This window comes from Theropithecus gelada, chromosome 7a (assembly GCF_003255815.1).
Source record: "Theropithecus gelada isolate Dixy chromosome 7a, Tgel_1.0, whole genome shotgun sequence".
Classification (NCBI taxonomy): Eukaryota; Metazoa; Chordata; class Mammalia; order Primates; family Cercopithecidae; genus Theropithecus; species Theropithecus gelada.
In genome coordinates this window covers 9,228,055-9,251,591 of record NC_037674.1, presented here as the reverse complement: position 1 = coordinate 9,251,591, position 23,537 = coordinate 9,228,055, and the positions used below count along the sequence as shown (strand labels likewise).

Sequence of the window (23,537 nt, the reverse complement as noted above, 5' to 3'; positions counted from 1 at the left end):
TGAAGTCACTTTTTAATAGCACGACCAATTTAGATCCTTTTGGATTATCGATGAAATTCTTGATCACAGTGTAGTATAGCAAACATGATTTCCATATGTCAAATAGAGCAAAAGGATAAGGGATAAATTTGCTATTCTGTATTTGCATACCTCATAATATCATATAATATCCCTAACAGATATTATCTTGTTATAGCTATTATTTCAGTATAAACTACTTCAAAAGGCTCCTTCATTAGACTTTTCTGCAGTTACCTACTTGCCCATTATCAGTGAAACGTAGCTGAGGTATATTTTAGGATCACTATTCTTCTGCCTGTTTGAGATTGTACCTGAGAATGCATTAAGATAGGCCAGCATCAGTCTAGAATTCATCAACATGTGTGTTGGGGTGAGCATAGATGCTCAGGGTACATGAATAATGCATTAAGATGCATTAAGATACATTTTCACATTCATTTAACACATCTATTGATTAACTAGTCCTGAGCTTACCTTGGGAATAGACAGATAAATCAGATGTGGTCTTTATTCTTAAGGCCCTCAACCATGAAAAATGCAATTTCATATGTGAGACAACTATATAAATAGATTTTCTTATTTTTTTAACTTTTAAATTTTTTATAGAGATGGAGTCTTGCTATATTGCCTAGGCGGGTCTCGAACTCCTGGCCTCAAGCGATCCTCCTGCTTTGGCCTCTCAGAGTACTGGGATTACAGGTGTGAGTCATTGCACTTGGCCATAAATAGGTTTTCAATGTAGTCTGACAAGGTGTTATAAAAGAAATATCCTCAAAGTGTTGTGGAAGTTCCTAGGCATGAGAAGCTCCTCTGTAGGTATTACCAGAAGTTACCGCATGTAGCGGACTGTCTTTGCAACACAAATGAAGGGAAGTTGATGAAATATTAAGTGTTAAGAGTTGTACCGTGTTATACACCGAGCCTGATAGATTTACACCAACAGCTTTCTAGGTTACTGTACCAAAAAATTCTATAAATAGCTTTGGATTTTTAGTTGATAACTGAACTGGAAATCATCTCTGGCTTTCGCTTCTTAAAGAACACATTATTCAGTGCTACATTTCTATAGTGATAATCAGGAAATAAGAAGGCCCACATAATCTGGTGATGACAACAGTGTGACGTCAAACAATGTCTACAAAAGTGGCAGTGTTTTCTGATTGGCCCAGATTCTTGAGTTATTTCACTAATAATTTCAATATGAAAAACAGAGAATGTCAGATCCTTAAACAACTGTTGAATAATACATTGGTTGTAGTGAACCAGTACATAGGACTGAATAAATGCTTTATGAATTCTCTGCACACCACTGGATCAAGCAATCTGTGTAACTGTAGATAATGAGACTTCAGCCTGACTTGTAATTATGCGTGGAGTTGTTACTGTATTTTTTACACATCATCTTTGTATAGGCTCTGAGTCTAGGAGGGTCAGTCACAAATGACTGATACTGTGAATCAGGGTATTGCCACTAATCAAAAGACAGACTGCACATGTGTTCAGTGTGGAAGGATTAGTTGGTCAGCTTTGTCCTTTGGCTACTGTTGCAAACAAAGATTACAAAAAGAGGTCTGTATATGCCTATGTGTTTGTAAAAGGAGCTTTCATTTTTGTTTCATTTATTGAACCCCAACTCCTGAATTTATTTTTTACAAATATTTGTACACACAGTAGTTTTGCTAAAGAGAGTCCTTTGTTTTTTTATTTTTTCTGTTTTTTTTTTTTTTAAATCCATGCTTTTTAAGAAAGGTGTTAACCAGCCCCCTCCCTGCCCTCATACTAGTCCATGTGTCAGATACTAATTAATCTATGTCATGGGATCACTTTATAATCTATATTTAGGGATCTCTTTCTCATTCAGAGACACTGTCTTTTCCATTTTGGGTGTTTTGGTAATTTTTCAGTTTTCTGAGTAGCATCAGTATTTCTCCTTGAACCAAGGTGAAATTTTGCATCTATTCCTCAGTTCTCTAGGGGCCTCTTTCATGACTGCCTGCTTGCTTGCTTACTGGTAGTTTCCTTACTCCCATTTTATCATGGTCTGTGAATTTAACCAACATGATGTTTACTCCCACTTTTGAATTATTAATGAAGAAAACTGTGAGATGGTACTTTTGTCTTAATAGTTGATGCTGAAAAAGTGACAAATGCAATAAAAGCATCTTTCTCTAATTCAGTTCCTGTCATGCATCTCTTTAGTGTCTTGGTGATATGACTTGGAATAATAGTGCTTACATCTCTCTTTCAGCTAGTTCACACTGAAAGCATGTAATCATCTGTTTGATATCAGAGCCACTTCCCAGTCACAGATTGTGATGTCACAAACCAAAGATTGTTCTCTCTCAGCAGGAAGAAGCTGGAGAGGAGATGAATGTTCATGGTGAACCACATCCTTATTCAAATTTGGTCACTTCATAAAGAAAATTCACCATAATGAGGAACCAATGTATTGGCTAGTTGAAATGCCCGGTTGAATTATGCTTGAAACACTGTGCCATTATAATGGAATGAAAAAAATTCCTTATGAAAACTTAAAGTTATAATAATGAAGACATAAGTAAATATATATTTAATGCTTTAAAAATATTATGCAATGTTAGTCCCTTTAAGTTAAATGCTAACACACAAAAATGTATTTTAGGTATGTTTCTAATTTTATATACAAAATTATGTTGCTTGGTATTTCAGACGAAAATTACTTTTTAAGATTGTTATGTCAACAGACACGAAATGGATGTGTTCATTTTGACCTAGATGCCTGCTTTTATTTTATCATGGTTTAAATAAAAAGCTTATAGCTTTTGGATAATTTAAAATGACCAGAATTTAAAGATACAGCAATAGGTATTATTATAAGAATATGGCAGCCAGAATATTTGCTCCATTTCTATGAAAGGAACTAATAATACACAATCACATTACTTTTACAATATAATGCTTCTGTATAATATGTGTGAATGAAATACATCCTAAATTGCACAAACAAGGAGGCAGATCATTGACTACATCCCAAGACTGTTCAGAATCTCTTTAATTGTTAAATCTGTCAATACCAGGGAAAAATTCTTATAAATAAACCAAATCTTCAGGTACTAGCATAAAATCCCTCATCCATTTGTACCCATGAGATGTAAACTTGAAGCAGTTTTCAGTTTCTTTTTCACCCTACATGAAGAAAATACAGATTATTCCAAATTGCTGTAGGGTATTTTTTTGAAAGCTGTTACTGAAACTTCAATAATCACTTTTCTGAATGGGTTATTGTAGAGCAAAGCATTGATTTGGATAGGTAAGAAAGTGAAAATTCACTGGGATTGATACTAACAAGGACCAAATTGGGGTGGAGCAAGGTAGTATTCATTTGCCCATCCATTGTCATTAGAAGGTGAGTTATAGAAACAACGCCCCCAAATTAGTGGGACGTGAGTTTCTGTTTACATTACAATGAGTAAATAAAATCCAGAACGCTTAAGGAATATTGTTATCTGCCCCCTTTAATTCTATTTATTGGAAGCAGATTGTTTGAGCATAACACAAATTTCATACTTTTGTCCAAGTTAGTTAAAACATCTTTAATTATAATTTAAAATATTGATTAATATTCTTCATTTAAAATGTCTGCATATTTTTGAATCATGTCTGTTTACAAACTGTAATACCATAATAAAGAGGAAACAGATGAAAAGAACCCTTAAGGGTTCAGCTATTTCTCAGTGTAGGTAAACAACAACAATACCACTCTTAACTATAAGAAGTATTTTGAGATTTCTAAATAAACCATTTTTTCTCTGAAACAAATTGGTATATTAGATAATCATTACTTGTATTAAATTGCTGCTTTCCTTTGGTACTGGAAAATGACAGGTAAGTTTCTGTAATGACTTCATGCAAAAGACTTATGATATTTAAGGTTATTTATAGACTGTCTTGAAAAGCATGAAGGAATCATATAATTTACTCCCTTAACTAAAATTTGAAAAAAGGAAAGAATTCAGTGAAATGGAAGAGAATTTCTAATTTGACTACTTTTAGACAAGTACTGAATACTTACTTCTGATTACGTGTATTATCACAAGATCTCCGTAGTTAGGTGTGATTTGCTCTTGTTTCCCTGTCTCCTCTCTTCTAAGATAATAGAAATATTAATTGTTGTAGGACTTCTTTATGATAAGGTGCTTTGGACCTAAGTTTTCCAATGAAACTTACATGAAAACCAATGTGCTTGGGATTTCTGCTAAAAATCTATGTAGGAAATTAAAATATCAGATGAAGAAGATCAGATGATTCTGATTTGTTGTTTTTGCTTAAGATTGTCTCTCTAGAAGTCTCATTATGCAGTGATTTCTAGGGAATTTCTAAAAGGCACTGTATCTTTTAAAATTCTTTGATGGCTTCACTAGTGCTTTGCATTTTACAGTTTGGACCACTGACCTGAGTTTTTGAGGTTTTAAGGTACCAGACATCTTTCATCTTTTTATCCTCTTGTTAAATCAGAAAAATGTCTTCGTAAATGTCTGTTATAAAAATGTCTAGTATCTTTAGGATAAATTAGCCCCATCCTACAAGAATGTTATACCTCAATTTAGTAGAGATTATTTTTCTTCGGTATGAATGAAATGACATCACAGCTTTTTTTTCTTGCTAACAATAGAAATAAGTCATTGAGCTTTTGTTCCTTTATATGAATAGAAATATTTAAAATGCTTATTAATTTTTCTTTGTTTTATCAAGTACTCTGGGAAACAAAGTTCATTTGAATATTGTTGGTAAACATTGTCTGTGAATGGCTCTTATGCACCGTTCAGGGCTCTCTTCTTGCATTTTTTTCAAGCTATTAAATAAAATTGGGATAAAAATAAAGACAAAGATGAGACAAATTCAATGAAAAATGAATGAGAGTTTTGGATGCTTTATTATCTAGTTATGAGTGACTTGTTTATGCACCATAAGTAAAAACAAGTGTTTACCTCAGCTTAAATCTGCAAAAGCTTAGGGAAGGGTTGCAAGAAATTCAAATCCACCATCTCATTCACAGCACGAGCAGATTTAATTTCAGTAGACAAGATATAAATTAAGGTTATAAAATTAATTCTTACCTGGCAGTGGTTTGTTTGAAGCTCAGTAATTTGAACTCTGGCTGGAAATAGTAAGCTTCGAGACCCGAAATGCCTTCTCTACTTTCCTTTCATGTTTTATTTTGCCAGTGTTTTATTTCTTGCAGTGTCTTTATATCTGTATTCCTGATAATCCTGTAGCATTAGTTAGGATAGTGTGCGGTAGATGAAGACTCCATTGGGCTAGGATTATAGAACCAGAAGGGTGAGTTTTGCCTTTATCTGATAACAGCAGTTGATCTGACCACAAACAATTTGAGTGTTCAGAACTTATTAAAGATTCATTGAATGCTTCAGCAATGAGAAATCCTGATTGTTCCTATATGCATTTTACCCCCTGGAAAAGTTCTGCTTGTTCGTATTTCAGAATTACACACGCTTCCAAATCAAGCTGCTTTAAAAAACATTATCTGGACTAGAAGCATGGATGTTCTTGTACTCTCTTGCTTTCCTTTCTCCATACCAACTTTTCAGTCCATCAGCTTCCTTTCTGTAGAGGATGAAGGCATTTCTTCTGTCCTCCTCATGCTTTTGTAACCCATGCTCCTGGTACACTGTTTTTTGAATAGTGAGGTAAAAATCCAAAAGGAAGTACGGCTTTATCATGTCTCTGGACGGTGAGCGTACTTGGCATGAATGAAGAGCTGATAGGAGCTATTCAAACCAGACAGCAAACTGATGGGATGACGCTTCCATACATAAAAAACTGATTAATTACTTCCCCTGCTGGACAGCAGTATATCCTGAAAGGAAGAAAGAAAGGAGCAGATGATGATATTCGTTTTGATAGGTGTTCTCTGTTTGAACAGCTTGTCATTGAGAAGCGAATCCAGGAAAAGCTGCAGCTTCAGAGTGTGATCAGGTAGAATGGGCAAGAGTTATTTGACAGACAGTTAAGTGACGTATTTTGGGAGGAAAAAGAGGGCTTAGCACAGAGGTAGCTGGAATAAGGTTCCAAAATGCTTTTGAAAATGTTAATTTTTTCCTGTTAGTCTTTTTGGCTAGAAGCTTTTTTTTTTTTTTTTTTTTTTTTAAAGCTTTGCTAGGCATTATTCACAGACATGTTGCTGAGTTGTTTTTTCATCTTTCGGTTTTCCCTAAAGATGGAAAGTAATTTTTAAAAGTCTTTGAGATAGAAAGAGTATACTGTGAGTTTTAAACATTTGTAGCTGAGAAAAGACTGCTTTTTTTTTTTTCCAAATGCACGCCTGTTTTTTTTTTTTTTTTTTTTTTGAGATGGAGTCCAGACTGGAGTGCAGTGGCACGATCTCAGCTCACTGCAAGCTCTGCCTCCCGGGCTCACGCCATTCTCCTGCCTCAGCCTCCCGAGTAGCTGGGACTACAGGCACCCGCCACCACGCCCAGCTAATTTTTTTGTATTTTTAGTAGAGACGGGGTTTCACCGTGTTAGCCAGGATGGTCTCGATCTTCTGACCTCGTGATCCACCTGCCTCGGCCTCCCAAAGTGCTGGGATTACAGGCGTGAGCCACCACGCCCGGCATTGCACGCCTGTTTTTATACATCTTTTGGGCATCTGCGTTTTGTTGCTTTGGAGTAAAGCATTATAAGTCCTCATTTGATACATACTTTTAACAGGGTCTTCATTAAAGCTTTTTCTTAAGTTAGATGAAATCCAGATTAGCGATATAAAAGAATAGATTTTTAAATGTCAATTTCATAATTTTTGCACTTCAGTTTTTATATTTAAAATTCAAATTTTTAAAAATTGCACTTCAGTTTAAAATTTAAATTTTAAATTTAAACATTTTTTCCCTACCTGAGTTCTTTGAGTGTATCTAGACAATATGTTTTTAAATATTTAAAAAATTATTATGCAACATTTCAAACTTACACAAAACTGAAAAATAATACACGAACCTCCAGCAACTCATTATCCAGATTCAATAATTGTCAGATTCAATTCTTTGCTAAAATATTTTAAAGCATATCTCATTTCACCTATTCGTACTTTAGTATGTATATTTTTAAAGTATGGACACTTTTTCGCATAACCCTGTGCATTATCACACCTAACACATTGGCTATAATCCTCTGGAGTCATATAATATCCAGTTCATTTTAAATTCCTTTGTCTCAGAAACTATGTCGTTACGTAGGTTTTTTCTGAGTGAGAATCCAGATAAAGTATACACTTTCATTGTTAGCCAATAGAATTTTAAACACTGACTTAGACGAACATGTATGAGAAAGAAGTAAATTTTAGTTTTATAGTGGTGCTTGACACACATTGGTAATAGGCATTTTTATGCAAGAGAATATATCTTTAGAATATTTTCTTGAACTTTTCCCACTGAACATTGCATGATACTGAAGAGGATTGTAATTTCATATGGTAATGATTGGTCGTTATATACTGGTCACTTCTGTAATAAATCGCCCAAGTTTTAAGCCACTGATTATTAAGCCATTTCAACGATTGAATGTGACTTAGAGTTCAGTGGAGATCCAAAATGAGAGAAGTAGAAATCTTTATCAAATTGGGCCATTGTGTTTATGAGGATTGATGACTATAATATTATACACGTTTTTCATTAATGTCAAGGTTTTTTCCCAATGAATTTTAATTTTTCTATGAAGTTTGAACTCATGGCTCTTTTCTGATAAAGCATAACATTTGACTGTTCACTTAACTTTTCCAAGAATACAATAGCGTGAGGTCCTGAAAATAACTTGTATGCTGCACCTTCACCTGTCGAAATTCATTCTCATTCAGATTCTTTCTCTCTTCTTACTCTTATCTCATCTCATCTTTCACATTAGCTAGATGAAAGAGAATGGGGGTGGTGAATATGGGGAGCCCTCAAAGGGGTGTAGATGGAAATTATAATTTTCTATTTCCATCTAAGCTCAAAGCCACTGCTGAGGACCGTGCCCCCAGTTTTTATGGAGGGCAATAGAATACTTCTCTCCCAAGGTGCTCACTCTTGAGTACCTCTGGTCATATGTCATGTTATGGCATGAACGTTCGTGAGCTTTGTGTTACACTTTATGTTCTCAAATTATGCCTTGTCCTTTAAATCTTGCTGAACAAGGACTACGTGTGCCAATCACTTTTTGAAAGCTTAGTAAATAGTTACTGATTATCACCATTTAATATAGATAAGCTGAATGGGAAAAGGTGAGGAAAGATGCTTCCGTTCTCTTTCCAAGCTGTCTCTGAAATTTTTCTCAATCATTTGTAATGCAATGTCAACATCAGGAGAACACTTTGCAAATATGCAGATTCTGCTGGAGAACTTTGTAAGGTGGGTGAAAAAGTGGTTATAGAGGGAACTGGGATAATAGATTATGAGTGCATTTTGGGTGCAAATATTTCAGATCATTATCTCTCAGTACTTTAGCTATAAACTGAATTAATAGAAAAACATTGACTCAAGTACTGACCTATAGAGTTCCAAATAAAAGATAGTTACACTTCGGCCATTGTGGAAAGTAATTTTCGCTAAGACTTTGCTCTTGGTATTCCTGATGTTGTTCTTTTTTAAATAAAAAGCTGTATTTATTTTTACTTTCTCCAGGATGAACTCTCTGCTTTGAAGCAAGGAGTTGTCTACATGAATTCTATTGTTCAGAGATCTAATAGGTTGAGTAGCTAGTTGGGTGGATGGCTTGCTTTTCCACCCTAAATATGAGGAGAAGGAGGAAAGTCTTAGCGATTTGGACTTTTAGGTTTTCTTTGATACATATAATAAAGCACATTTTTGTTTTGTTCAGATGTCTCAACTCGCATCTCCCCTTTTGCAACTCTACGTATTCTCATATTTAAAGTGAACTCTCCCATCACCCACTGTAAATTTGGCTAAACAACTTCAGAAGCATCATAGAAATCAAATGAATTTATGTATAATGAGATAAATGATTTTTTATTTTACAAGGTCCTTTTTTGCTAGAACATTTGGTCCATACCTAGAGTTATGCTCATAGCTGTTTACAAAATTATAAATACTTTTATAAAGAAGAAAAGTCTCTCCTTTATGCTCTCCAGTGTTTAGATGAGTAGGATTTGTGGTTAATGATTTCTTCCGTAGCAACGACTTACTTTTAGAGTATTTCAATATTTATAATCTCAATTGAGTGTGATTATTTTTCAGTTAATAAAGAGAAAAAGTTGCTTTTTAAGAGAGTCTTGTGGAGTCATGCAAGCTGTTTCTAAAATAAATATGCTTTTAAATTCTGGTTGAAGAAATAAAATCTTTGTTGACTTAAGTGAGTCATGCCAGATCATTTTTAGCACATTAATTGTAGTAACAAACATTTATTGACTCCTTACTAGGTACAAGACCACTGCACTTGGTTCTTTGGATTTATAATGCATTTACTTTTAACAGCTCTGAGGCAGACTGTTATCATGCATCTTCTCTAAAGAAGGAAACTGAGGTACACAAAGGTTAAGTAGCTTGTTCAAGTTTACCCTGTTATTAAAATGTTGAACTGTGGTATGAGCTCAGCCTAGGCGGTTTTAAAGTCCAGGAAGCTTGGCTGCTAACAATCATTCCACTTCAGCGTGAGACTTCCGGTATAATGTTGAAAGAGTGGCATCTCTACAGCATAACTAATATTCTGCAAAAACGAGATCTGCAGTTTCTCGGAGATCTCAGATGGCCTGGACAGTTGACTGTCTTTCACATACAGGGAATGTTTTCTTCCTGTTTTCTGTGTCTTGACTTTATAAAGGGGTGATTTTTTTTTTCTTTCCAAAATTGTATTATGGCCTCTCAAACAGCAATGTGTTTTAAAATACTAGTCATTTATGTTCTATTAAATTTTTTTTAAAAAACTAAGAGTTATAAGGGGGGATATGAACTGGATTTGTTGTACTTTGCAATACAGTTGATTATTAGGAAACAGTTGCCGTCTTCATAGGTATCACATTCGGGTAAAATGATTGCATTATTTTTCTTTTGGCATCAGTTTTTTGGGGAAAAAAGATTGCATTTTTATTTTCTGATTTAGACACTTTAAACAAATCTTTCATTTTTAAACTTCTTTAGTCGATTCCTCTACCATTGCACCCACTTTTTTCACTCCGGTCAGGCCTTAACCTGTTGTCTGATATTTGGTTCTTTCCTAATTTGTCATCCTTAAGATTTTGACCTTATACTGAACTGCAGACAACCACTAGAGGTCTCCAGACCACGCTTTAGAAAGCTCTGATTTTACAACCATACCCTAGTAAGTGGAACAGTTATGTTCCCCGGGCAGACTGGGCACTGATATTCCTCATTAAGTATTTGTGAACTGCTTCTTAGATGCCAGGTTCTAGAACTATGCTGTATTCTTGGGAGTAGAGTTTTCTTTTTTTTAAAGTAAGGTCTTAGACCCGAAGAACCCTGTAGGCTAGTGGGGACACTAACATTTGAACATGTGGTTAGAAGATGTCATGTTAGGCACACCCACATCACATCCTTTTACATCCTAATGACTGGAGTCCTTTAGATTTCTAAGTCTGTGAATGCCCCACTAATACTCTGTAGCGAGATCACTCCTGCTTTCCTTTTTTTTTTTTTTTTTTTTTTTGAGATGGAGTCTCGCTCTGTTGCCCAGGCTGGAGTGCAGTGGCGCGATCTCGGCTTACTGCAAGCTCCGCCTCCCGGGTTCACGCCATTCTCCTGCCTCAGCCTCCCGAGTAGCTGGGACTACAGGCGCCTGACACCACGCCCGGCTAATTTTTTTTTTTGTATTTTTAGTACAGATGGGGTTTCACCATGTTAGCCAGGATGGTCTCGATCTCCTGACCTCGTGATCCACCTGCCTCGGCCTCCCAGAGTGCTGGGATTACAGGCGTGAGCCACTGCGCCCGGCCACTCCTGCTTTCTTGATGAGCCCTGACATTGCATCTTCATCAATCTGGCAAGGAGCCATTCTCTGGGGGCAAATAGGATTATTTGAATGGGCTCTGGGTTTTGTTTGTTTGTTCTTTCTTTCCTTCCTTCCTTTCCTCCTTTCTTTTCTCTTTCTTTCCTTTCTCTCTTTCTCTCTCTCTTTCTTTCTCTCTCTTTCTCTCTCTCTTTCTCTCTCTTTCCTTCTTTCTTTTCTTCTTTCTTTCCTTCTTTCCTTCCTTCTTTCCTCCCTCCCCCCTCCCTCCCTCCCTCCTGTCTTCCTTTCTTCCTTCCTTCCTTTCTTTCTTTTCTTTCTTTTCTTTCTTTCTTTTCTTTCGTCTCCCTCTGTTGCCCAGGCTGGGCAGTCACCCAGGAGTGCAGTGCTGCGATCTCGGCTCACTGCAACCTCTGTCTCCTGGGTTCAGGCAATTCTCCTGCTTCAGCCTCCTGAGTAGCTGGAATTATAGGCGCCCGCCACCATGCCTGGCTAAGTTTTGTACTTTTCATAGAGATGGGGTTTCACCATGTTGGCCAGACTGGTCTCAAACTCCTGACCTCAAGTGATCTGCCTGCCTCGGCCTCCCAAAGTGCTAGGATTATAGGCGTGAGCCACCGGGCCCGGCTGGATTCTGGTTTTTTACTTTCTGATACCCTTCTCAGCAGCTCTGGCATCTGATCTTTAGGGAAGCACTTCATACAAAAGCCAGCCGCTACCTGTCTCAGTGAACAAGGTAGATCCCACAGAGATTTTAGACCTTCCATTTCCATTTTTATACCAGAGAAATTTTAAAGAAAGGATCTGTCTTCTACTTGGATCTCTTGTCTGTTAGTGGTGTTTATATAAACAGGTATCTCACAGTAACAGTCTTAGGGACGTGTTCTGAGTAAGCCACGCAAAGCGCCTGGCACAGTGCCTGGCACAGAGAGGGCAGATGCCCAGTAGATGTCAACAGTTGTCATTATTATTATGGAATTTAATTGAATTTTACTGCCGGAAGGGACTGTAGAGATAATTTAGTCCTGCCACCCGTTTTACACAGTAAATTTCAGTGCTCTTTTCCTTCTCATACAGGCATCTAACTGTTAGGAGTTGTTCTCTTCAGTTATCCCATGTTGGGAAGGCCACAATTTTGATTTAGTCATCCGCTTAATGATGATACTTCCATATGAGGATTTTTATGTGGATAAGCATTTGGAGCTAAATGGCAATTGTCAGTTTTAAGAGCATTTCAGCATGACACTGGGAAAGCAGTAAGCATTTCAACATCCACAGTGATACTCTAGAAAGCCTGGCAGCTTGTTAGTCTCTTATCTGTATACATGTTCTAGAGGAAATTCTGAAAGCTATAGATGAATGACTTTCTGGATGGTGGACCTGTTTTTAAAAGTGTAGAATTCTTGAAGGCACATGGAAGTCAAGTAATTAGCACAAGGCGTAGAGAGCTGGCAAATGACAGAACCAGGATCCAAACTAAGCATTCTGTGCTCTTAACCCCTGTGCCATGCTGTTTTTGAAAGGATGCTAACTAGCATTATTTATATTTCTGAACAAGTACAAATAATCTAAGCAGAAGTAAGGGCTCAGATGAATACATCCCATGGAATACGATACTGACATTTAAGAAAACAGTGGAATTCTTGAATACTTAGTGAACAATACTGAATAATGGGTAGCTTGGTTTTAGAAATAAATATATGGGCAGATAGAAATAAATGGATTATACTTCAGATTCAAAAAATATTTTGACAAAGTTAATAGTACCTTAAAGTCTGGTTTAAAAACCTTAATAAAGAGCTAAAATATGTAAATAACCTTGGGGACCTTCAAGTGAATGGCCATTTGTCTGAGCCAGCAAGACAGTGACAGGACTAATCATTAGTTCTTGGAATGCAGGAACTTTGGGGATCTTCTGAGAGTTGAGGTAATTCTCATTTAACAGGTTTATAAATAAATTACTTGAAAGACAGTAGTAAGAGAAAAAGCCCCAAGATTTTTAATACATAAAGCCATTAGGGATAATTTCTAGGGTAGAACTCTGAGTAAGAAATGGTAGTTGCATTTTAGTTTAGGTGTTTTTTTTTTTCTTTTATGTGTTTTGTTTTGTTTGGAGACAGGGTCTCATTCTGTTGCCCAGACTGGAGTGCAGTGTAACCTCAAACTTCTGGGCTCCAGTGAACCTCCCGCTTCGGCCTCCTGAGTAGCTGGGACTACAGGCGTGGGCCTTCTTGCCTGGCTACATACACATTTTAGTGGGAACATGAATAAATGAAAATGATCTTGATCATAATTATATGATATGCAGAAGATAAGGGGGGAATTATAGACAGATTTTATGCTGGGGAATTCAGTGATTTGTTATGTTTTTAAAGAATTTAAGTCTGATGTGGCGTGTTAAAAAATTTAGAAATTAGCAGGAGGTTATGATGATGATCCAGGCAAAATCTGATTCCTCAGACTAACATAGTTGGAAAGAAGGGGACAGATTACAGGAATATACGGAGGTATAAATGATAGTTTGCTGATGAATTAGGTATCTAGGTATGATGGTGAGAGAAGCGTTGAGAATGACCCCGAGAACTCTGGCTTGAGTAACTGTGGCTGGAGCTGCAATATGCTGAAATTGGGGAAGCTGGCTGAGGAACAGGTTTGGGAAAAGGGAAATCAGGAGAGAGAATATTGAACAAGATGAGCTGTGGATCTGGTAACTCTTACCTTCTGAAATACGTGAGGCATGTGAAGGAATACTTTACAATCGTCATATGTAAGAAGCAATATACTGTTACATGTTATTTTTGTAAATAGGTCTTTTTTTTCCCCCATTCCTTTGTTTTTCATGATGGTTTTAAACCTTACTTTGTTTTTTCCTGTCCCTGACACTTACACGTAACACTTACCAATCATAACTTCTCTCCATGCAAGTATTCCAGTGAGACAGGAAAAGAATTAATGAATCAATCTTTCTGTATGGCGTGTGGTTGGAAATAGCCACTCTAGGAATAAATATGCTGTACTCTGCCCCCCAAACCTGGTTGAAAATCGTTTCTTTAAAATCACCTATGAATGATTTTTGATGTGGAACATTTCTTTAATTTTCTAAAAAGATTTCTTGGTTATACTGGTTCATAGGAACACACTCTCCTCAGATGATCAGACACTTCATTTTCCAGATGAGAATACTGAGCACCTCAGAGGTTGCCATTCACCCCAACTGCACCCAAGGATGCAGATCTTGTCAACTAGTTAACAGACGATATGTTAGAACAGTAGAACCCTAAGAATCAAAACTCTAGCCAATAATTCCTCCTATGAGACATACCATTTACTTATCAGTTTCTCTAATAAGATAAATTCTTAAGCGTAATGAGAAATGAAATATGTTTTATGGCTGGGCATGGTGGCTCCCGCCTGTAATCGCAGCAGGTGTGAGATTTAGGAGGCCGAGGCAGGAGAATTGCTTGAGCCCAGGAGTTCAAGACCAGCCTGGGCAACATAGTGAGACTCTGTCTCTATAAAATATAAAAAAATTGGCCAGGCATGGTGGTGTGTACCTGTAATCCCAGCTACTCAGAAGGCTGAGGCAGGAGGATCGCTTGAACCCAGGAGGTCGAGGCTTCAGTGAGCCATGTTCTCACCACTGCACTGCTGCCTGGACAACAGAGCAAGACCCTGTCGTCTCAAAATAAAAAAAAAAAAAGGAAAAGAAATATTTTTACCAGATATATATTTGATAAGGTAAAAATAGTTACATTATTTCTGTAAAGACTTCATATTTAAAATGTAATAAGACTGAAACTTTAGTCCTCAGTTGACCAAACAGTTTAGCACCTCAAACATGTGCATCGTTCTAGACACTGGATATATGAGCATGACTAAGGGATAAACTCTGCTCCCAAGCAGCTGACATGGACTGGGGAAGACAAGCATGTCAAGGAATAATGTTATCTTTATGTCATACTCAAGTAGCTGTAGAACAAAAGATAAAATGGGGCTCACGTGAAGGAGGAACTAGCTAGTTTAATCTGGAGATGTCAGGGAGCTATGTTAAGCTGTGTGAGCTGTAGACATTGGTTCGGCGCTCTTTGAACCCCTTCAGAGTTCATTTTATTTTTATTTTTTAAGAAGCTCATTTTATTTTTTTTTAAATCCCAAAGCATTAATAAGATACTTATGTGCTAAGTGATGAATGTAGTTCTGAGATTATATATAAAACATTTAAAAAATATTTCTAGTGGAAGTAGCAACAAAATCTCTTTCTCACGCACGCACACGCACACACACACGCACACACGCACGCATGCACGCACACACACACACACACGAGACACAGACTGTCTTCCTCATTTTAACCTAAGTATTCTAGTTGCCATAACAACCTGATTGTGGTAGTGCATTTGCTGCTATGGTTGAGGTTGTGTCAGCAGTTCCATTATAAGCTGCAATTTTCAGGATCCTAAAATTCAATGTCACATTCACAGACGTGACATATACAGTTCCGTCTATTTATTAATTTGATTTTGCCTCATACTTAAATCTCCAAAAGTCATTCTCCTCTCCCACTGTGTTGAGAGAGGTTCATGTATCTGGTTTGTAGGATTCTGCTTTTGTTAATTTGTATTTTATTTCTAAAAGAAACCTCCATATCTGATCATGGTCCCTTATTTTATAAAGAGGAAGTTGAGGCTCTGTAGGGTCATCTGACAAGACCCTTGCCTTGCCTTTTCACCCTGAGGCAAGTCATCCGACATGAATCTACTAGTTATACACTACTGCACAGATGTTGGAGTTCTGTGGCATTTTCTGCTTAGTGATCTTTTTGATTTTTGGTTAAATCTTGCCATGACATGCCTTTCATTTTTTTGCATATGTGTCTCTTTGTGTGTTTGATATATATCCTTTCTTCTATAATAGGATTCATTCTGTTGTCACATTCTGTGTTGTAGAAATTGGTTTATATGTTGTAGAAATTGGTTTATATGTCTTTCTGATCTCCACTAAACATTTTTCCAGGGTAGACACCATGCTTTACTCCTTATAATGTCTCCAGCATTTGCTGAGAAGGACCAGCTCTGCCTCTTCTTCTTCCTCATTCTCATTCCAGTTCACCTGGTGTCTGACCTTCCGTGTTGCTTATTCTTAGTGCTTGAACCTAATGACCTGTCTTTAGAGGGGTTGGGGAGTGGGCACTGGTGTGGAGAGAGGAGGGGGCCTCCCTCTGCCCCTAGGTAGAGTCTCGGGGTTCAAGAGTGTGGTGCTTGGAGGGCCGTGGCTGTGACTGAAGTGTAGGGAGTAGTGAGAGAGGTTAAAGGGGCCTTAAGGGGCCTGAAGGTAGACTTGGATTGGACTTCCTGCTGAGGAATCTGAACTTTGTTTTTTAGGCAAGAAGGACCAATTGAAAGGTCATAAGCAGGGAAGGGATATGAAGAGATCACCTAAAACTGCTGCACATTCAGGCCCTTGAAGACAGAAATGTGTATTTTAAAAAGTATGGCATACATAGGTAATCATTCTATTTAGTAGGAAAATGTAAGGTCGGAGGAGAGAGTAATTAATTCTGCCTTGGATATGATGATAGGAAGCTTTCACAAATGAGGTGATGTTTCAACTGGATATTAAGGGTAGCTGGGATTGCACCATGCAGGGAAGTTGGGAAGATGGGATTTTAGATGTGAGAAGCAGCTCGAGTGAAGAATCAGAGGCATACTGGGAAAATCTTGACCCTGCTGATGTTGATGTGCCAGGTCTGAGGAGACCAGTGGCTTGAGAGGAGACGGGATAGGATGGGCTGAAAGCAGGTCACCAAAGGTTTTTGGTGCTCCACCATGGAGTGAAGACTTTATGCTCTAGATAGAGGGGAGCTGTGAGCTTTAAAAAAGCAGCTAAAAGACACGAGCAGACCTATGGCATAGAGAAATACCTCTAGCAGTTTAGAGGATGAACTGGAAAATGAGAGTTGAATGCTATTCTACCAGGCCAGGTAAAAACAAAGGTACCTGTTGAACTAGGATGGTGGGATTAGAAAAAGTATAAATGGAGGATGAGGAATGAAGAAGAGGCATGTTTCAAAGGTTAATTTAGCAGATGTGATTGACTGTGTGCGGAAAAGTGTAAAAAGAAGTTTCGTTTTCTTTTTTTTTTCTTTTTTGAGATAGGGTCTCGCTCTCTTGCCTAGGCTAGAGTGTAGTGGCATGATCTGGGCTCACTGCAACCTCTGCCTTCTGAATTCAAGCGATTCTCCTCCCTCAGCCACCTGAGTAGCTGGGATTACAGATGTGCACCACCATGCCTGACTGATTTTTTTTTTTTTTTGTATTTTTAGTAGAGATGAGGTTTCGCCATGTTGGCCAGGCCGGTCTTGAACTCCTGGCCTTAAGCGCTCCACCCACCTCTGCCTCCCAAAGGGCTTGGACTACAGGCGTGAGCCACAGCACATGGCGAGAAGGAGTTTTCTTGTTCAAGCTTCTAGGTGAATTATTTTGCAATTTATCAAGGTAAGGAAAACAGGAGGAGAAGACAGATTTGGTTAAAGATAGTTTGAAAAGTTCATCCACATTTTAAAATTTGAGGTATAATTTACATATAAAATGCTCACATCTTAACAGTTTGATAAGCTTTGACAATTTATATACACCTATGTAACCACCTCTACAAACAAGTTATGGAATCGTGGTTCTCAATATTGAGTGTGCATCAGAAACACCTGGATGTCTTGATGGACCATAAATTGCTTCGCCCACTCAGAGTTTCAGATTTAGTAGATCTGGGGTGAGGACTGAGAATTCAGCTTTCTAACAATTCCCAAGTGCCACTGGGTTCAGGGACCACACTTTGGAAACTGCTGATACAAAGTACCATTGTCACTCCAGATAGGCCCTCTTCTCCCTTTGTGCCTCTCTTCCCAGGCAATCACAGTTCTGATTTCTAGCACCGTGATTAGTTTGCCTATTCCTAGACTGCACAAATGGAATTATTCAGTATTCGCTTATGTCTGGCTTTTTTTTTTTTTTTCCATACAATATAATGATTTTGAGATTCACCTATGTTGTTGCATGGGGTTTATTCCTTTTTACCTGCTGACTAGCATTCCGTCGTGTGACTACTATCACAATTTGTTTATCAGTTCTCCTATTGACAGACATTTGATTTAGTTTCAATTTTGGGGTATTATGAATAAAACTTCCGTGAACATTAATATGCAAGTCTTTTTGTGGTTGTATGTTTTCATTTCTCTTGGGTAAATACTTAGGAGTAGAATTGCTGGGTCCTAGGGTAAATGTATGCTTAATTTTATAAGAAACTGCCAAAATAGTTTTCCATAGTGGTTGTAATGTAGTCAAATTGTGATTAAATTTTTATTGACTCTGGTGAAGCTCCTAGACATTGAGTAGATTGAAGGACATTTTGTCAAAGAAGAAAGGTCTATAGTGGACAAGGAAGCTTGGCAGTGTTACCCTTTGGGATATACATGTGGCTAATCAACAGTGACCATGGAACTCTTCCAGATCCTAAGAGAATTGAAATCTATGTTTAGATTTAAAAAGTGTAGTTCATTATTCCTTCAAAGAACAGTTAATAAGCACTTACCATATATTAGCCATAGAAGGGCACATAGCTCCCAGTACTGGTCCTGAGGAGCTCACAGCTAAAACAAATTATTATACTTTAACAAGGGGCAAGGCAGTGCCTTAAATCGAAGTTTATCTTAGTCCTAGTTTATCTGAATGTTATTTTTCCAGAAATTCTAACTATCAGACAATGAGGACATAAACCAAAAAACCCAAAAAAACCTCCAGAACATTTCCCGTCACTGGGGAAAAGGATGGATTTGTCAGTAAAATGGTGTTGGTCCAAGTGGAGTTCACCATCTGGGAAAAAATTGGGATTCAAACCTCATATCAGGATGATGTCAACGTGTGCCAAAAAGTTTAATGTAAAACAAAAAATGTAATAAAAATATTAGGACAAATCACAACATACTCTTTTCTAATGTCAGACTAGCAAAGGTGTTTTAAAATATTGGGCAAAATCCAGAAATACAAGGCTGTTAAATCTGATTATGTAAAAATGACGAATTTCTGCACGGCACAACCCACCATAACCAAGGCCAAAAGATAAATGATTTTGTGTGTGGGTAGGGGAGATAGAATGGTGACTCATTACAGAGAACTAGTTTCCAATATATATAATGTGTTTTAACAACCCTATTAAAACTGGGCAAAGGCTATGAGCAGACTGTTCACAGAAAATGAAATGCAAATGGCTTTTAAACATGTGAAAAGATGCTCAATGCACTCATAGGAGAAATGCAAATTAATTAAACTGAAATACATATGTTCAGTTATCAGATTGACAGATCAGAACGTTTGATTAGACTTTGCACTGGCAAGGGTGAGGATGCACAGTGTTGGAGAAGAAGGGCATTTCAAGTTGAGGGGAATTGGAGGAGCAGGGAGATGGAAATGGGAAAGGTAGGGCCAGCCCATTAGTGCAGGACAGGTGAGCTAATGTAGGGGCAGGCGTGTTGACTTCAGCAAGGAGTGACAGCTGGCGCTGTAGTGTCATGGGAGAAGCAGGAAAACTAGATAGCTACACTCAATAACTACAAATGCTGGTCACTGCAGAGGCAGATGGCCCTACAGATAACAGCCCAAGGGAGTCACTTACCCCAAAAGGTTACATTAGTCCCAGCATTTTCCATTTAAGAAAGCATTAAAATAGAATTTTTAATGAAATGAAAATTTAACACTCTTAACAAATTATAATTTAAAGATGTATTCTTCAGTTATCTCAAATTTAATTTTTGGAGAATGTATTTGAAGATGCTAAATAAATGAAATACATCTCTACTGGTTTAGCTGCTTATTGCGGTTCGTAGCTTCTCTTACGGTGAATTACGTTACATCACTGAATGTTTAGGACAAAAATGTGCAGCCATGCCTGTGTCTCCCTTTGGTTGCAAAGGTATAGGTAGCGTAAGTAACTGATTAGGAGAGAGATTAACTATTAGTGTTTAATTTTGGAAAAGCAAGTAATGCATGTAATTTAACAGAATGGTGCTTTTCTTTTTAATTCCCATCCCCTAACATTTCTTATCTTCCTATAACTTCTGCCTCATCACTCATTTTACTTTCAGAATTCTAAAATTCATAATGCTCCTTAAAATGAAGTTACTATAATTTTTCCCGACTAGTTTAATATTGGAGGTTAATAGGTAACTGCTTGAGATACCTTTTGGTCTAGGATGTTATAATTCTGTGTGGTACATTATAATTTTAAGCATTGTACATTGTGGATTATGCCTGAAGATTTATATGTATTAGAGGCAAATAGAGTACCACATATTTAATGATATTCTTGATTGCTTACATTCCTAAAGAAGAAGTAATTACATGTTCAAATCAACAAGTTAACTTGATTTACATTTTCCTTCTCACTCACAATTTGGTTGCTATCTAGATTTTTTTTTTTTTAATCCTATGCCCAGATGTATTTCAATAGTTCCTTGAGTCACTAAGGCAAAAGATTAAGGGGAAAAAGTATACCTAATAGAATACTTTGAATACTGACCAGCAAAGATTGTATAGTGTTTTCTGACAGTTAAGGTTATAGATTACATTTTTAAAAAATTAAAAAAGACAATACTGTGGTGTCAGATAGATAGTATTCTTTATGGTATCTGAAAAGCAAGCTTATTTTATATTGAATTCTTGTGTAGATGGGCATTATCCAAAATGTCTTGTACTCACTCCAGTGCAAAGCTGTACGAAGATAACCATTTGGTACCTTTCGGTGGCCCTTTCAGGGACTTTTCTGGGTAGAAAATCTAATGATTGAGAAAAGTTGATATTGATAACTCGGATATTATTTATCTTAGTTAAGAAGAGTTGAGTTTGTGGGAGTAGATGCAGACTGAAAAGTCTTTTTTTTTTTTATATTATACTTTAAGTTCCAGGGCACATGTGCATAACGTGTGGGTTACATAGGTATACATGTGCCATGTTGGTTTGCTGCACCCATTAACTCATCATTTACGGTGGGTATTTCTCCTAATGCTATCCCTCCCCCAGGCCCCCACCTCCTGACAGACCCCAGGGTGTGATGTTCCCCTCCCTATGTCCAAGTGTTGTCATTGTTCAGTTCCTTCCTATGAATGAGAACATGTGGTGTTTGGTTTTCTGTCCTTGTGACAGTTTGCTCAGAATGTTGGTTTTCAGCTTCATCCATGTCCTTGCAAAGGACATGAACCCATCCTTTTTTATGGCTGCATAGTATTCCATGGTGAATATGTGCCACATTTTCTTAATCCAGTCTATCATTGATGGACATTTGGGTTGGTTCCAAGTCTGCTATTGTGAATAGTGCTGCAATAACCATACGTGTGCATGTGTCTTTATAGTAGCATGATTTATAATCCTTTGGGAATATACCCAGTAATGGGATTGCTGGGTCAAACAGTATTTCTAGTTCTGGATCCTTGAGGAATCGCCACACTGTCTTCCACAATGGTTGAACCAGTTTACACTCCCACCAGCAGTGTAAAAGCATTCCTATTTCTCCACATCCTCTCCAGCATCTGTTGTTTCCTGACTTTTTAATGATCGCCACTCTAACTGGTGTGAAATGGTATCTCATTGTGGTTTTGATTTGCATTTTTCTGATGACCAGTGATAATGAGCATTTTTTCATGTGTCTGTTGGCTGCATAAATGTCTTCTTTTGAGAAGTGTCTGTTCATATCCTTTGTCCACTTTTTGATGGGGTTGTTTGATTTTTTCTTGAAAATTTGGTTAAGTTCTTTGTAGATTCTGGATATTAGCCCTTTGCCAGATGGGTAGATTGCAAAAATTTTCTCCCATTCTGTAGGTTGCATGTTCACTCTGATGGTAGTTTCTTTTGCTGTGCAGAAGCCCTTTAGTTTAATTAGATCCCATTTGTCTATTTTAGCTTTTGTTGCCATTGCTATTGGTGTTTTAGTCATGAAGTCCTTGCCGATGCTTATGTCCTGAATGGTATTGCCTAGGTTTTCTTCTAGGGTTTTTATGGTTTTAGGTCTAACATTTAAGTCTTTAATCCATCTTCAATTAATTTTTGTATAAGTTGTAAGGAAGGGATCCAGTTTCAGCTTTCTACATATGGCTAGCCAGTTTTCCCAGCACCATTTATTAAATAGGGAATCCTTTCCCCATTTCTTGTTTTTGTCAGGTTTGTCAAAGATCAGATAGTTGTAGATGTGTGGTGTTATTTCTGAGGTCTCTGTTCTGTTCCGTTGGTCTATATGTCTGTTTTGGTACCAATACCATGCTGTTTTGGTTACTGTAGCCTTGTAGTATAGTTTGAAGTTAGGTAGTGTAGGCCGGGCGCGGTGGCTCAAGCCTGTAATCCCAGCACTTTGGGAGGCCGAGACGGGTGGATCACGAGGTCAGGAGATCGAGACCATCCTGGCTAACATGGTGAAACCCCGTCTCTACTAAAAAATAACAAAAAACTAGCCGGGCGATGTGGCGGACGCCTGTAGTCCCAGCTACTCGGGAGGCTGAGGCAGGAGAATGGCGTGAACCTGGGAGGCGGAGGTTGCAGTGAGCTGAGATCTGGCCACTGCACTCCAGCCTGGGCGACAGAGCAAGACTCCGTCTCAAAAAAAAAAAAAAAAAAAAAAAAAAAGTTAGGTAGTGTGATGCCTCCAGCTTTGTTCTTTTTGCGTAGAATTGTCGTGGCAATGTGGGCTCTTTTTTGGTTCCATATGAACTTTAAAGTAGTTTTTTTTTTACTTCTGTGAAGAAAGTCATTGGTAGCTTGATGGGGATGGCATTGAATCTATAAATTACCTTGGGCAGTATGGTCATTTTCATGCTATTGATTTTTCCTATCCATGAGTATGGAATGTTATTCCACTTGTTTGTGTCCTCTTTTATTTCGTTGAGCAGTAGTTTGTAGTTCTCCTTTAAGAGGTCCTTCACATCCCTTGTAAATTGTATTCCTAGGTATTTTATTCTCTTTGTAGCAATTGTGAATGGAAGTTCACTCATGATTTTGCTTTCTGTTTGCCTGTTATTGGTGTATAGGAATGCTTGTGATTTTTGCACATTGATTTTGTATGCTGAGACAAAAAGTCTTATTTTCTAATATAAATGTTGGGATGCTTAGGGATCTCTGTGTTGTTGAAATGAATTGTTTTTTTTTTTCCCTTTAGTCCCTTATGGACAAGGGTGTATGACCTGTCTCACTTGGTGTTTTGGGCATATGTAGGTGTCTTCCTATAGTGCCCTATTAGGCATTCAAATATACTTATTGGTTGATTGATAAATTCTCGTCCTTGCTGTTTTCCTCAGTTGGATAGTTTCAGTTCCACATCTAGTTCAACAATCTCAGAAGATTAGGTAAAATTGTGTAGTTATTACAAAAAATGCATATTTAATCTCTACTTTTTTCATTTATGCTGTTTTGGGAGCCAGTTTTTAAAAAAGATGTAATATTGTTTCATTATTTATGCAGTTTCCTATCTTTTTGGAGAATCATTGTAATTTTTTTTTTGCCATTGAGTATGTTGGTATCTGTCTCAGAAAG

The 23,537-nt window shown here is 37.4% G+C and overlaps 2 protein-coding genes across 3 annotated transcripts in view; one reads left to right on the top strand and one right to left on the bottom strand.

Moving 5' to 3' along the window:
• The window catches only part of CHRM5 (cholinergic receptor muscarinic 5), a 99,667-nt gene extending 93,648 nt beyond the window's left edge, over positions 1 to 6,019 (bottom strand). For both annotated transcript variants that reach the window (XM_025390217.1, XM_025390218.1), the window contains exon 1: positions 5,118 to 6,019. The gene's annotated coding sequence lies outside the window, so the exon portion shown is untranslated. The remainder of the gene's footprint in view (positions 1 to 5,117) is intronic.
• AVEN (apoptosis and caspase activation inhibitor) overlaps positions 1 to 23,537 on the top strand; it is a 187,882-nt gene that overhangs the window by 68,714 nt on the left and 95,631 nt on the right. The gene's annotated exons all lie outside the window — the stretch shown is intronic.